At 41.3% G+C, this 16,370-nt stretch overlaps 1 protein-coding gene across 50 annotated transcripts in view; it reads left to right on the top strand.

Moving 5' to 3' along the window:
* TENM3 (teneurin transmembrane protein 3) overlaps positions 1 to 16,370 on the top strand; it is a 1,278,808-nt gene that overhangs the window by 1,155,248 nt on the left and 107,190 nt on the right. The window lies entirely within an intron of this gene.

Genomic DNA, 16,370 nt, shown 5'->3' with positions numbered 1-16,370 from the left:
AAACAAAGGGACGCAACATGAGAGAGAGGAAAAAGCCAGGAGGTCACAACAAGGAGACAGGAGAACAACAAAGAGGAAAGCAAGAGAAAACATAGGAAAGTGAATGGGAAACCAAAAAGTAGTTTGAGCAAAGCTAAAAATCTAATCTCCAGAATGTAGAGAAAAGCAGAAAGGAAGATTGAGGGTGGGGGGGGGAGGAACAAGTGGTTTAAACTCTTAGGAATGGTGTGTAATTTATATATGAGAACAAATAAAATGTATCCTAAAAATGTTGAACATGCTTCTACTTTTCTTCATTGAAAAGGTGAAAGGCAATTAAAGGAAGCAACTATAACATACTTTGAAGCATACTTAAATACTACTGAATACTATTTTTTTAGCAGACCAATATTTTCCAAAGAAATCTTCAGACTTAAATAATCCTATGCCACATGCTCTGCAGTTTAAGTGAGAAACAGTTCCCTTCATCCCTTACCCTTGACATAATCCCCATCTTTCCTCTGTTGTTGTAATGAGGGGCTGATATTGCAGGAGACAGAAAACTGTTGGGCTGGGTTCTTTCATTTGCCTGTGAAATGCCAAAAATAAAATAAAACAAAATAAAAAGCAAAATCCCCACATCTTCTCAAGTATGTCCAGTAATTGTGATCTGAGCATGTCGTCTTCAATGCACAAAAAACCCAGGCTGAGAAAAAAATTGGGAGAGGGAAAATCTTATTATGAGCCACTTTACTATTTTTAGACCCTTCTCGGGGTGTGTGATGGGCCGCGGGTGGCGCTGTGGGTAAAACCTCAGCGCCTAGGACTTGCCGATCGCATGGTCGGCGGTTCGAATCCCCACGGCGGGGTGCGCTCCCGTCGTTCGGTCCCAGTGCCTGCCAACCTAGCAGTTTGAAAGCACCCCTAAGTGCAAGTAGATAAATAGGGACCGCTTACCAGCGGGAAGGTAAACGGCGTTCCATGTGCTGCTCTGGCTCGCCAGATGCAGCTTGTCACGCTGGCCACGTGACCTGGAAGTGTCTGCGGACAGCGCTGGCTCCCGGCCTATAGAGTGAGATGAGCGCACAACCCTAGAGTCTGGCAAGACTGGCCTGTACGGGCAGGGGTACCTTTGTCTTTACCTTTTACCAGGGTGTGTGAACATACACTTTAGGGCAGGGATGACTAACTCATGTGCCCCAGCCCCCTGCCCAGCTTAATATCCTGGTCTCAGCATTGTGATATCAGCTTAGCATATTAAAGCTAATCAGTCTTGACAAAGAATTTTGACAGCACAGTGGAACCTTGTGTTACATACCGTCCCCCCTACGAATGCTACGGGTTATGTGCTCCGCTAACCCAGAAGTAGATACCCCTTGTTGCGACATTTGCCCCGGGATGCGAGCGGAAGTCGTGCGGCAGCAGTGGGAGGTGCCATTAGAGAAAGTGCGCCTCATGTTACGAGTGGTTTCCTGTTACGAACAGACTTCCGGAACGGATTAACTTCATAACTGGAGGTACCACTGTAACAGATTCTGGGCTGCATTTACACGGTACCAAACTAAAAAGTGATCACTAACACATTTACTGGAGACTTGTGGCTTTCAGTACATTGCTGGCTGCTTATTTCATATTCTGGATTTTGGTTTTATGTTTTGGAAAGGCCTTTATTGTGTTTTCAAGGACACAAGACTGCAGGACAGATGTGTCACTGCAAACAATCCTATGTCAATGCATTTACCTTTGTGTTTCTGTTCAATTTTCATTTTCTTTTGTCCTTTTCCATTTCTGTTGGTGTCATCCTGTGTTTGATTACTAGCCCTATTTTATTTATGTTTCTTCTCTTAAGCTTTTTTCAATGGAAGGGACAATTTGGGGACAGTTCAGACCACCTGTATGAACAAAAAAGTACTCTGTAAAAAACCGGCTCCAATAATTATAAATACTGTAATTTGTTACTACTAATTGAGATGTTATAAATAATGTCTAAGGGTTAAATAATGTTTTGATGTGGCATTATTATGACTGTGAAGTAGGTTTATTCATCAGAAGTGTTTTGACTAAAATGGAGCTTGACCTATTTGTCAGCCTTTTCTGCAGTTCTAACCTCCCAGCAGCTGTCATGTCTCCAGGTGCACCTGCATTTTATTAACATCTAACTTCAAAAGTTATTACTGAATTACCAAGGGTCAAAAGGAAAATGTATGCCAAGCAGCCTTTTCCTGCACTAAAACAAATATTTAAATAGCAATAGCAATGTAAAATGCTTTTTGTCATTTATATACATGTATATATATATATATATATATGTCAGCATCATAAATCCTGCTTGATTAGATTAAGCAGCTCATTGGTGCATGAGACCATGTCTTACTACTGCTTCTGTGAACCCTTGAGTAAACCCATCCATCTTGAGCTGATCTGAGGAGTGACACAACTGAAACATATCATAGCAAAATCATAATTTGTATTGCAGTACATTTAATATCGTGACATTTAAATCTTTATTCAAAGGGTGTTTTACTAGGACACAGTAATCACAAGGACCATGTACTGCAGGCAGCAAGCCAATGAGAAATACAGCTCTAATGAGTATCATTGACACTTCTTATGGTGATGGCTGCCAGCATGTTATTTTCAGTTGTTTGATTTATAGTTTGCAAAGGGTTATTTCTCTTCCCCAAAAATGAAAATGCAATACAAATGAGGTAAAGGGCAAAAAATGTAACAACTTAACAAGATCAACAATGAGCACAAATACGACTTTTTGTGCTTGCCCACTCATCCACATACCTAAAAGATAACAGCAGTGAGCATAAAAATGTGCTATCATTAACCCATTGCATCATGCCTGGACAGCGGTAGATGTGTTCAAGCAAACTGATTAATTCCGCTTCCATAACACTTCCTGTTGGTCAGCTGTCAGAAATCAGTTACCGTAACTAAGGTAGCCTCTATTTAACTCCCTTCTTGACTATAGTGCACTTGCTAGCTGTGTCAAACTGAGTGTTGCACCAAACCAACCAAATTACCATATCTCCCCATCCCACCCCGCGACTGCTATAACATGAATTAGGCAAATAAGAAATGAGATTTGTTTTGCTGATTGTGGGGTTATTACTTGGTCCCAGAAATGGCAACTGCTTAATCCCATACTTTAAATTATGGGGGTACAAGAGGTTGGGTGGGCTGTCATGCAGGAAACAATAAGGACAGCCACCTGTATCCCTTATCACTTCAGGTGCCTCAGCATCTCAGTTCATTCTCCCAAAGGGGGTGCAACAAACTCACCTAAACTATGGACAGTGGCAGCAAAATTATGGCAAAAATACCCCCAAATATCAGATTTTTAAAGTGTGATAGAAATACTGGACACAAAAGCTTTTTTAGTTTTGCCATTTTTGAAAAGCAATCAACGATATGTCCAGATTTTGCAGATTTCTGCCAGGATCCTGCTGCCGACTACAGTATTCCAGGTATGCCCAGGAGATTCCAGACATATTGCAACCCTAGGTAGAAATTGATGGCAGTCTTTAAGTTCACCACTGGGTACACCACTAGGTGGGTGTTTCACTTGTCTCCTTTGCGGCTTTTAATCTACTACTGGTTGCCTGGACTTGTTTGTGTAGTCCAGAAGCAACCAATTTGGTGCCTCCAGATATACCAGGCTTGCATGTTGAGCACACTGCTTTACGGAAGTGAGTCATGAGCAAGTTACACCTGTCAGAAGCTACACCCCAACGCTTTCTACATGCTCATTGTCAGGAAGATTTTGGGCATCACACGGCAGAACAGAATCTCAAACAAAGATGTGCTTGTCCCAAGCCCACATTCCCAGCATGTTTACAATCCTATCTCAGTGACGTCTGCGCTGGCTTGGTCATGTCCACAGAACAGAAGATGGCAGGCTCCCGAAGGACACGCTCTACAAGGAGCTGGCTTCAGGCACTAAGCCTTTGGCAGACCAACTCTGTGTTACAAAGATGTTTGCAAGTGTGACGAGAAGCCTGGCAACATCAATCCTGCCATGTGGGAATCCTTTGAAGACAACCACAGTGCCTGAAGACAGACAGTCAGGTTGTGCATCCATAGCAATGATCAGAGGAGAAATGACCTCTGGAAGGAGCACAGAAAGAAGAAACGCCATGGTGCATTTGCAGCAGCACAACAGGACAGCTTCATGTGCCTCAGCTGGAACAAAACATGTCTCTAGAACTCTTTTTAAAGAAGCAAAGGGTATAATATATATTTTTTAAAAAATACAGTTTTAATAAGAATTCTGAAGGTAACCTTTTTTTAAAAGAAATGCTGTATTCTTGGGTTTGGTGGACCTAAGTAATGGGAGATCAATCCCAGATAGTTTTTCTACTGTCATAGGCAATCACTCCCAGTAATATTTTGAGAACTAGTTATCATGGAAATGCCTTCCACCTCATACAAAGCTCAAAGCATAATACAATATTTACAATTTCAGCACTGCACACTATTAATATTTGATTGGTGTTGCACGTGTCGCATGTTGTTGTTGTCAGCGGCACTGAAAAGAAAATACTCAATGGGGCAAGCAGACTGTGCAAAAAGAGATAAAGCAAGATAATTGGCAGTCAGAAGGATAAAAGCAACATGATAAGATATCAAGGAATTTAAAGTATAATGGTTCACCAATCATCACCAACCTCCACCTTGAAATAGGCTCATTTTCAACTGAAGGGTTTATCATAAAGTTTTTTGCAAATCACACTGCTGCGTTTTATTTTCTGGGTTTGTGCAGTAAGGCATACCGAAACTGCATTTTTGATAATACCAAATTAAATTTTGAGCAAGCCACCCCCAAAATCCTAACGGAACATAGATATATGTATATAGTGATTCCTCACCCGCGGAAAGGCTGACCATCTTATCTTATCTGATCATCTAGAAGAGAGATGAATAATTATCTAGATATTTTACAAGTAGAAAGTTTCTTTAGAGAGCTAAGAGTAGTATAAAGTCTGTGGAGCATCATTAATTCATTTCAGATTTTATCATGCCATTAGCACAGTTCTTTTTGTTAGCTCAACTCTTATGTCTTTCTGTGTTTTGTTTTTAACTTTCTACACTTTCATTTTGAGCACCTTTCCCTGCTTTACTTTCCTGTTTACTTGTGACTTAAAATCTAGGCATCTAATATTTTCTTAAATTTAAAATATGACCTATACTTCAAGCTTGTATGGATTAATACACAGTAAAAATAGTATTGTTCCAGCATCTTGAAGAGCTCATTGTTAAAAGGAAGGATTGGGAGCCTGCAACCCTAGTCTGCATGGTGAATGTCCAGGGGTGAAGAGAGTTATAGTAAAACACCTGGTTTGCCACTGGTTCCCCTGATTTAAACTAAAATCTTGTTATTTATGTTAGTCTGTATGCATTGCCTAGTTTGTATACCATAAACATTTGTAGAGTACTAGTCCAGCCTTCTAACTAAAGGAGATTATGGTGTTAATATGAGTGCTATGAGTGATGATAAATAATATAATTGAATTCAGATATAATTGAAGTAAAATATAGAGTGCTCCTGTTCAGGTTGCCCACCAGCTAGCCATGCCATCTTCCAGAATACTCTGTTCACCACCCCACTTTTCCATTTGCAGCAGACACTCTGTAGCCACTCAGCATCCTTTGTCCTCCTTGGGCTGTTTTGGGGTTGTTGTTTTAGTCCCCTCATATTGTTTTGCCTAAAGATTTTGTGGTTCTTCTGCAAAACTTCTGGATCTTCTGAGGCTGCTGACAACTCCATCTTAATTTCTCAATGACCCTGTTTTGGCTACAACTTGAAAGCATTTACCACCTGAGTTTGCTAGAAGATACCTTTTGTTACAGTATTTAAAAAAATCTCTGGAGGTTCTAAAGTTGAAAATGTGGCTGGCAGCCTGGTGCTATGGGTGATTACAGAGAGCTGCTGCTCAGGAATTGCACTGGTGGAAACTAGTCAGAATCCTGTTCCTAGTTGGCAACCTGTTGTCTATAATGACATTTGATATTTGGATTTTTTCCCCTATGTGCTTTGCATTCATTGCCGTTCCTCGATTGTTTACCTCATTCTCTGACTTCCCCTGTGATAATCTGTCACAAACTTGAAAGCTTCATTAGCACCTTATTGACTTGTCAGAGCCAGAAAGACCCATCATTACTCTGGTCCTCTTGCGGTTGACTTCATCACCCCTGCTCCGAAAATTGTTGCAGAACTATGCTTTCCCCTCTGCTACACCGTGATTACCAGATTGCCACCACAGATTGTGTTCAATAATGTATATATGTTAAGTGATCATTGGTTATTTAAGTATTATTATGATATGATTATGATTATGATTAATTATTCAGTTTTTCATGAGAAATGACCCAAATCAACTCACAAAATGATACAAACGTTAAAACCAAGTTGAAAAATGAAAACAAAATGAAAACCTAAAAACATGTCCATAATATATATATAAAGACAGGTCTAACCCACCCAACTAAAGGATAAGCAAGAAAGAGGCCACAAGTACCTAATACCCTCCAAATGAAGGCCTAAAAGTCTGGTAAATATATATATATTTAAAAATGCCTGATACCTAAAAATAGGTTAGGGTTAGGGTGGTGATGGGGGAAGAAGAGGGAGGGGGTGGCATAGAAATAGGAGGCACTAAGCAATTTAACTGCACTCACTATTGGATCTGGTAGATGAGCAGTCCATCATAGAAAAGAGTTTACTATCCCTGCATTGGCACAATACCGTAATCTTTGGTTCAATTTCATCCACTGGTAGCTATACCCAGCTAAGCCATTTATACCACAGAGATGGAAGCTAATACTTCATAGTCATTGAATTATATTGGTAGTGCACCTATGCTATTAGCAAGTTATTTAAAAATGAATGAAAACAATTTAGGAGCAACCATATGTATTTGGTATGTACATAGTTCAGAATGCCAGGCTGTGCATCTCAGGGTTGAAGTTGTTTTGCTTAATAGATGATGAACTATGACTTGCCTATATATGCCTTGCAGAACAGCATAGTGCAAACTATATAACCTACCTTATGATAGTTATTCATATTGCTTTGACAATTTAGTCTCACACCTGCAAATATTTTTCCCACTAGAAATATATAGTTAAATCCCAAAGGATATCTGTAGTCTCCATTGTAGATTCATATAATGGTAGGTTATAGTGTGTTATGATGGTAAAGCTTACATGAGCACTTGCATTTTGAATGCTTGGATGTAAAACAGTAGCATTCCTCTTGGTATTAAAACTAATCAGGCAAGATAATTATTTTGATTTACTTCTATGAAACAGTATCACACATAGCAAATGGCTTAAGAACTCCATGTGAAAATTTGTGTATGAAAACAAGCTCAGTGAGCATTTTTGCAGATAGGTTGGTCTGCAGTTTTGTTTTCTGTACAGTTCAAGGCAGTAGATATTTTTATGACACCACATTGCAAAATAAGAAAATGCAAAGTAGGCAGTAGATGTTTTTATGACACTGCATAACAAACTAAGAGGATGCAAAAATATATGTTTAAGCACCATATATTTAAAAGATGAATGATAAGTGTTGGAAACAAACCACTACATTCATTTAGGTTTCACAACACCATTCAATATTTAGCTGAATAGACCTAGACTATGCTGAATAGTCCTATATTGGCCACTGTTGCAGAAGAAGGAAGTAGACCACCAAAAAGAGGTCAAAATAAATCACAGATTCACACATGCTAATTTATATGTATAGATGCAAATGTAAAATTTAAATAGAAATAGATATCTCACTCTAGGGGAGAAGGCTATGACCAGGTGAACTGTGTGCATGCTCAGTTTGTTGTAGAAGTAGCAATTTTCTAGCCATAATTTTTGCTTTCTGTAACTCTTTATATCTAAACTGGATTTGAACTGGACACGTCTTCAAAAAGAAGGCTATCATTGATAGGGCACATAGATACAAACCAATAGTCTGTATGCATGAGATGAGTTTGATGGGCAGATTCACACACAATTTAATCCCACCACATCTGTTAATGTGTTAATCAGCCATTGTGGATTGCACATCTTGAATTTCACATTTAACTATTTAAAATGAACTCTATCATGATCTTCATTCATCATTCACTTTTCAATTTAAACCAATTATAAATTTAAAATATAAATTTAAAACAATGAAGTTTTTTTCTTCTGATTTATGATTCAAGGGGATGTAAAACCTTTCCAGTCTTATAGGGTACAAGGCACAATGAGAATGCTAATTTGATAGGCCTGTAAATGTGGGAAAGATATTTAACATTGTAAATGCACTATCCTCCATAGATAACTTTATGGAACACAAGTTTTCCCATTCATGCAATGAAAGGTCAGCAGATTGGGTTGATTGCTCCACCCATGGTCTAAGTCAGGAAACAAGTCTCTATTTTGTTCTGCCTTCATTGAGTGTAGTCAAATCACGTTCTGCTCCCAACTTCTTCTCTCCTGACTTATTCCTGTCTTTACAAAAGCCTCTTACTGCCCCTCTTAGAAATACCTCACCTGCCTTCCATATGTGTGTGTGTGTGTGTGTGTGTGTGTGTGTGTGTGTGTGAATGAAAATACCCCATCTTTAGCCTACCTTCTCTACTTGCCTCGACAAAGGAAGCCAGGATCCTTTTCGTCATGGATTTGTGATTCATCATTCTCTTGGGTAGAAACTTAGCTGGAGAAGCCCAGAGTAGGCTAGTGGGAACAGCGGGCAGGATCACCTGCACAGCAAGAGCTGTTTTTTTTCTACTTCCATTTTTGGTACAGAGATCAGGAATGCAAACCACCCTTTTCTTTGGCTCTTCCCCACATCCGCTAAGCCTGTGCTTCATCTCTCCACTCTTACCCAGCCAACCAGATTGGGATAGCTCTGGTATGTCCCAATCTGCTGACCTTTCATTGGAGGAATGGGAGGAATGAAGCATAGTTTTCCATTCCCAATGAAAGGTTAGCAGAGCCCCACCCTTGGGGCTAGCTGCAGTGGCTCCATTTCTCCTTCCTTTATTTCTGGGATGTAGGTGTTAGGATATTTCCGTTCCACCTTAAAAGGCAGCAGGATGTTTGTGTCACAGCCTGCATAAGTTCCTGTCTCACAGGATGTTTATGCTATATGTTCCTTTCGTTTTCTGTCTGTTTTGCCTGAGCAGTCGGAGCAGACGGTCATGTTTTCTTTGTTCTGACCAACGCCAAATAAACTGTAAATATGCATGTTCTGCTCTCATGCTGTGCAACTTCTTGCTGTGTGAATTCTGCTGTCAGAGTGTGCACTAAGCCTGAGGCTTGGTGTCGCTAAATAGCTGATACTGCGTGACTACGGGAGGTCGATGGATCGTCCGGCACCGAGCTTGGGGGCTCAGATGGATTCTATCTCCCTGGCAGTATCCCAACAACAGGTTTCGGGCCCAGATTCACGGCACTTGCAGGAGAATAGGACTGCGACAGACTGCTGAGGTATGTGTTGGAAAAGCGAAAGCAGAGGCTTTTCTGTTGCCGCGGCAGCGTCTTTGATGTCCGGCTGGCCTAATTGGCCTGGGAGCCGAGCCAAGCAGGCTTCGTGATTTATGAGAGCCAAGATAAGGAGTCTTTGAAGGCATAAAGGCTCCCGGCTGAAGCAAATAGCTGAGATGGATCTTTTACAATCTTCTGAAGCTGCTCCGTGTCCACTAAAGCTAAATGGCCACAACTATCAGACCTGGGCAAGGTACTGTGAGGGCCAGATGAGAAGGCTTGGTGTGTGGAATACTATTTCTGAGGACCCCCCAGCCCCTGTGACAGATGAATGGAGTGCACGGGACTCGAAAGCCATGGGGGTAATTTTGCTCTCAGTAGCTCCTGAAGAGTTAATCACCCTGGCTGGCAAGGCCAGTGCCCGTGAGATGTGGGACGGGCTTAGAGCCTGTCATCTCCGACAAGAGGCTGGGTCTGTGTTGCTTTATTTCAGAAAGCTGCACAGGAAGCGTTTGGAGCCAGGGGAAGACCTTAGAGCCCACATTTTACATTTGCAGCATCTCCGACAGGAATTGACTCAGAGAGGTTTCAATATGCCTGAGTCACTGTTTGCAATTCTCATCCTGGACTCCCTGGATGAAAGCTATCATGCCGTGTCAAGTCAGCTGGCGACCCTCCCTGCGCAAGACCTCACTGCTACAAAGGTCTTGGCGACTTTGCAAAATGAATACGACAGGAGAAATGCAGCTGAATCGGCTTGTGCGCTTCAGGGGGAGCAATGTGGGACAGCATTCCAGCCTCCAGGGGGAGCCAAAGCGTTGGCAGCTGTGAAGTGCTGGAACTGTGGGAACCAAGGTCATACTCAGAAGTTTTGTCGAAAGACTGGAAATAAACAAAGGAAAAAGCCTGCAGATGGCCCAAAGCAGAAGGGGAGTGGAAGGCCAGGGAAAAACAAAGCTTTGTTCGCTGGCACAGCTTCACCAAAGGCTAAAGGCAAGCTGCAAAAGCCCACGCTGGTGGAAAACAAGGTTTTGTTTGCCAGCAAATCTGCTTCGAAGGGGAAAGCCAGGTTTATTGTTGACTCTGCGGCCACGCGCCATCTCACCAAAGACCGCCATCTGTTTGTCTCCTTCACACCTCAAGATGGAGAGGTCCAGCTGGCTGATGGAAGGACTTTGCAAGCTACAGGAGTTGGGACTGTGAAACTTGAAAGTCTGCATACTACAATTAGTAATGTTCTTTTTGTTCCAGGAGCTGTGGACAATTTGCTTAGTGTCCCACAGCTAAATCGGCGTGGTTTTGAGATTTCCTTCAAGAGGAATGTCTGTGTCATCAGAAAAGGCAAAGAGGACTTTTTGCATGCAAAGTTGATGGATGGTTTGTTCTGTCTAACTTATGAGGACAATGCTGTTATATCTAATGCTGATACTTGTTGTGTTGCACAAACTAACAAGGTTCTTCATGCAGGATGCATTCATGATGCACATCGAAGATTTTGTCACCTCTCTTGGCAAGCGCTAGCCAAGATGCCTGAGTTGGTTGAAGGTTTGGACATCAAACCTTGTAAATTTCACATGAAGTGTGTATCTTGTGCAGAGAACAAGGTGAAGGTTGCTCCAAAAGGCAAGGAGTCTAGCAGGCAGGCTTCCAAACCCTACCAGCTAGTTCACGCAGACCTGGTAGGTCCTCTAGCGCCCTCTTTGGGAGGGGCAAGGTACTTCATGGTTCTAATTGATTCTTTTTCCAGGTACATTCATGTGTTTATGCTCGAGCAGAAATCGCAAGCATTCCCTAGGTTCAAGGCATTCTGTGCTTGGTTGGAGAATGCTCATGGTAAACGTATTGGCTGTCTGTTTACTGATCGGGGCGGGGCGTTCACTTCTCAGCAGTTTGAAGCTTTCCTGACTGAGAAGGGAATCCAGCATGACTTGTCAACGCCTAGATCGCCATGGATGAATGGGCTTGCGGAGAGAGCAAATCAAACGTTGCTGCAAGGAATAAAAACCTTGTTGCATGATGCCAACCTCCCTGAGAAGTTTTGGGGGGAGGCTCTCTAGAATTTTGTTTATTCTTTTAACAGGAGACTGTCATCACCTATTGGTTGTACTCCCTATGAGAAGATGTATGGGAGGAAACCTAATGTCAAGCACTTGAGAATCTTTGGTTCTGACATGTGGGTACACACCCCACAAAGCAACAAGCTTGGGAAGCGTGGGGCACATGGTTTGTTCATGGGGTACGATAAAGGTGCATACAGAGTATGGATGACTAACTCTAAATCCATAAAGTTCACAAGGAGTGTTGAGTACAATCCTAAGTGGGGGGAAAATGTGGGAATTTTCCAGAGTTACCCAGAGGAGGATGAAGGTGATGTGAAGAAAGCAGATCATGCTGAGAAAGCTGAGGAAACTGAGGATGATGATGATGATCAGAGTTCGGATTCCAGTTCAGTGGGCGGCGCTGCTGCTGCTGTCAGTGACAGTGATGACACAGCAGACTACAAGAGCGCAAAGGCCTCAGTCAGACCATCTGATGCGTCTGACAATGAACTGGAAGAACCACTGTTCACCATTGGTCACTTTTCTCCTAAGAAGGAGGAGATGAGTCCAGAAGACTTGCGTCTAGTTCGCAGGTCTGAAAGGGCGACCAAAGGCAAACCTCCTAAGAGATTTGCTGATGAGTTTGCTAAGACAGCAACTGCTGTTCTTAGTAGCTCAGAGAAGGTGTGGGAACCTTCAAGCTTCAAAGAGGTCCAGGAGTTAACCTCTAAAGATGCTGAGCCTTGGCTTAATGCCATGAAGGCTGAAGTTGATTCCTTGAACAGGAACCAGACTTGGGAGCTGGTACCGGTAGTCCCAGGGATGAGACTGGTTGGCAGCAAATGGGTCTTCAAGGCCAAGACAGACCAGAATGGCAAGATTGTCAGACACAAAGCCAGATTGGTTGCCAGAGGTTTTTCACAGGTACCAGGGCAAGATTACCACGAGACCTACTCACCCACGGTCAAATATGAGAGCATTCGGCTGATGCTCAAGATCGCTGCGGAGGAGAAACTGCATGTTTCCCATCATGACATAAATACAGCTTTTTTGTACGGGATTTTGGGGGAGGAGCTATACATGCTTCCACCTGACGGGATGCAGATACAGAAGGGAATGGTCTGTAAACTGCGGAAATCCTTATATGGTCTCAAGCAGAGTGCCAGGTGTTGGAATACAAAACTCACTGAAACGTTGCTTTCTCTAGGTTTTCACCAGGGCAAGGCTGATCCGTGTGTGTTTGTCAAAGAGGAGGGGCAAAACAAACTGTATTGTTTATGTTTTGTTGATGATCTTCTGATGTTTTGGAAGAATCAGGCTTTCTACCAAAGCACCCTTGCTCAGCTGAAGGAGCACTTTGACATGAAGGATCTTGGTGAGGTATCCAACTATCTTTCTCTGCAGGTGGAGAGGGACCAAGCAGGTAATTTTCTGGTACACCAAACACAGAAAATTGCTGATGTATTAACCAGGTTGAATTTGGTTGATGCAAACCCAGCAGACACACTGATGGTGACAGGTTACCAGGTAGACAGTACTGCTGAAGCGTTTTCTGACACAACGCTGTACAGATGCATTCTAGGCAAGTTGAATTTCATTGCTAGATGTTCAAGACCTGACATTGCTGTAAGCACTAACCTGCTTAGCAGACATGCTAACAATCCTACTGTTCAGGATTGGAAAGCTCTGAAGCGCATAGCCCGGTATTTGAAAGGGACTATGCACTACAGGCTGAGGTTCACCAGTCAGAAGACTGGAGGTCTTGAAATCTTTGCAGATGCAAGTTTTGGAAGTGACACCACGGATGGTACAAGCACTTCTGGAGTATGCTACATGTACAACCACTGCCTGTTTGACTGGTTGTGCAAAAAGCAGACGACAGTTAGCCTAAGTTCCTGTGAAGCAGAACTCAATGCTCTGTCATTTTCACTCATGGATTGTGAATGGTTGATGCAACTGTTTAAGGACATTGGGGTTTCTGTGAAATGTCCTATACAAGTGTATCAAGACAATAGATCTTGTTTGGCTTTGCTGAACTCGGAGAGTTGCAAGCAAAGGACCAAGTACTTGCAGATTAAGCTACATCGTGCAAAAGAGTGTATTCAGAAAGGACTCATTCAGGTGTCCTACATGCCAGGAAATGAAATTCCTGCTGATCTGTTGTCTAAGGTTGTTAACAGAGAACAACTTAAGGTTTACGTACAAAGGTTGCAATTGGGTTGAACCACAGGTACTACAGGTTACACGGAAAGGGGGAGGATGTTAGGATATTTCCGTTCCACCTTAAAAGGCAGCAGGATGTTTGTGTCACAGCCTGCGTAAGTTCCTGTCTCACAGGATGTTTATGCTATATGTTCCTTTCGTTTTCTGTCTGTTTTGCCTGAGCAGTCGGAGCAGACGGTCATGTTTTCTTTGTTCTGACCAACGCCAAATAAACTGTAAATATGCATGTTCTGCTCTCATGCTGTGCAACTTCTTGCTGTGTGAATTCTGCTGTCAGAGTGTGCACTAAGCCTGAGGCTTGGTGTCGCTAAATAGCTGATACTGCGTGACTACGGGAGGTCGATGGATCGTCCGGCACCGAGCTTGGGGGCTCAGATGGATTCTATCTCCCTGGCAGTATCCCAACAGTAGGCTCCCTTTTTTCCTTCTTAACTCCTGTCTTTAGCTCAAGCTTGATGAGTTTGCAAAGTGAATCCTGGGAGCCCTACATCCCAAAATGTTTCTGCCTGCCTTCAGCCATGGACAGAGCAATCAACACAATGTGCTGACCTTTCATTAGGAATAGAAAATAGAAAACTACGCTTCCTGTAAGTGCAGTTGTACTTTTCACAGAGGTGATGTGTTCCTGAAGAACTTTGAAGAGCTGTTCCTTTGCACTTGTTTCCTTATCCTCCAAAACAATATTAAGTATTTAACAGCTATGACAAATCCAATGGAAAAATTCACAGACTTGCCTTGTAGATGTTTTTCTCTTATTCATTCTCCGATATCCCTTTTATTTTCCTATAGCTACTTCAAATAAAACTTACAAAACTGAGGTTTGCTGTATTAGAAGATGAATGTGTTCAGACACTGTGGAGGGTGAAAGTATTTAAAGGAACCTATAGGGAATAACTACTACATCGCGGACAGAAAATATACAAAAGCTGTTTCCCTATCCCTCCCAAAACGCTCTCCTTCAATCGAGACTGAATGCTGAGTACATAAGTAATGGCACTGATTAACATTTTATCCAGGTTAATATAACATGGGAAATAACCACTGCAATTTTTAGATAAGTGTCTTATATGCCTGCTTGGTGAACTAAAAGTAAGTCTAGAAACTCCTCTTTTAACTGTTGCTGAACAACTGTGAAATGAAAATGAAAAATATTTGTTAAGATATTCTCTAACCTTTTTTTGGATAAATAGCAAGTTTTAGAAAATTCATCCACATCATCTTGACATATTTTTGTAGATTGTAGTGTGAAAACAGAAATGGAAACTATACAATCAAGATTAGATCTTCCATTGATAAAACTCCAAATTAATGGATTGATCTAATCCACTCACAAGAATATATTATGCTTTCAGCTATCCAATGACAAGAGATATGGGTGCAGTATTAGAAAGGCTAGGAAAGTTTTCATGAGAGCATGAACTGCATTCATTGTGCAGCTAGATTTGATGCGTACATTTTTGCTTTCAGAAGATAAATTTGAAGCACGCTACATTAGTTATATCTAACAAACACCTCAGCTTCTGTAGTCCTTTTTTCCCCTAGTAGTTGAATCCACACATTATCGTGACATGTTAAAATTCCAGAAGAGTGATGTTAACTGTAACAGCAAAAAGAAAAACAAACTGTAATACCATAAAGGCTAACTGTCATAATATGGCATGAACTTTCAGAGGCAAGAGGTATAAAACAGACGAAATAAAATAAGAATGTGATGAGTATATATGCACCATCTTTAATAACAGGCAAAGATAGCCAGAAAACGACATTTTTATTTTTATCTTATTTTTATCTTTATTTTTATCTATTTTCATCTTACAAAGTGACTGAGGCAGAAGCTGTGAAGAAAGCAAGGTCTTTTAATTAATTTTCTCTCTCAGAAATTAAAGCAATAAATATAGGAGTGAATGGAGATGCTACTGTAAACATCAGGTCCTGGAGATTATCAAACTTCATCAGCAAATGATGATAACTCTTCAGTGGTGATTGTTAATATTCACTGGTAGTTGTCAACATATACTGGAAGAATGTTAAAAACTATATCCGCAGCTTCAGATTTCTGACATTCACAATAATCGACATTGCTAAGTATTAAATCAGACTAGTTGAAACATTCTAAGTAATGAATATTTAGAACACACATGCCCAAGTGGGAATCAGTCTTTGTTTTTTTTTCTATTGAAACCATGATATTGAGACAGTGTAACTGACAGTACATTGGCCTTGGGGATTCTGCATACTCATAGTAAACTAAGGCAACAATAAAACATAAGCAGTAGGCAAGTCATGAAAAGGAATTTCATGTGCAGGGTATTCATAATATGTGTAAATCTGGCAGTGTTCCAGATATGATGTTTAGACAGGAAGAGTGGTATTGGGAATAAGTAATTATTAAGATGTAGAAAAGGAAATAGATGTAGAAAAGGAAATAGATCTTAGAATCAAAGATCTGAAACAAATACTTCTTTATGTACCTTAGAGAAAATTTCAACTTTCTGGTTATGAGAGCAACAGAAAAGTGGGAAACAATGAAATGATCTATGTGTGTTGTTCATAGTTATTACCAGTGCCATCAACTGGGCTAGTGATATTAATTAGGATGGAGCTGAAAGGAAGACAGAGTTTCACAACGACTTTCACACCTTTGAAAAG

Source organism: Podarcis filfolensis, assembly GCF_964270895.1.
Source record: "Podarcis filfolensis genome assembly, chromosome: 9".
Classification (NCBI taxonomy): Eukaryota; Metazoa; Chordata; class Lepidosauria; order Squamata; family Lacertidae; genus Podarcis; species Podarcis filfolensis.
Note: the sequence above shows the minus strand (reverse complement) of the source record. Positions and strands in the feature narration are given on the sequence as shown.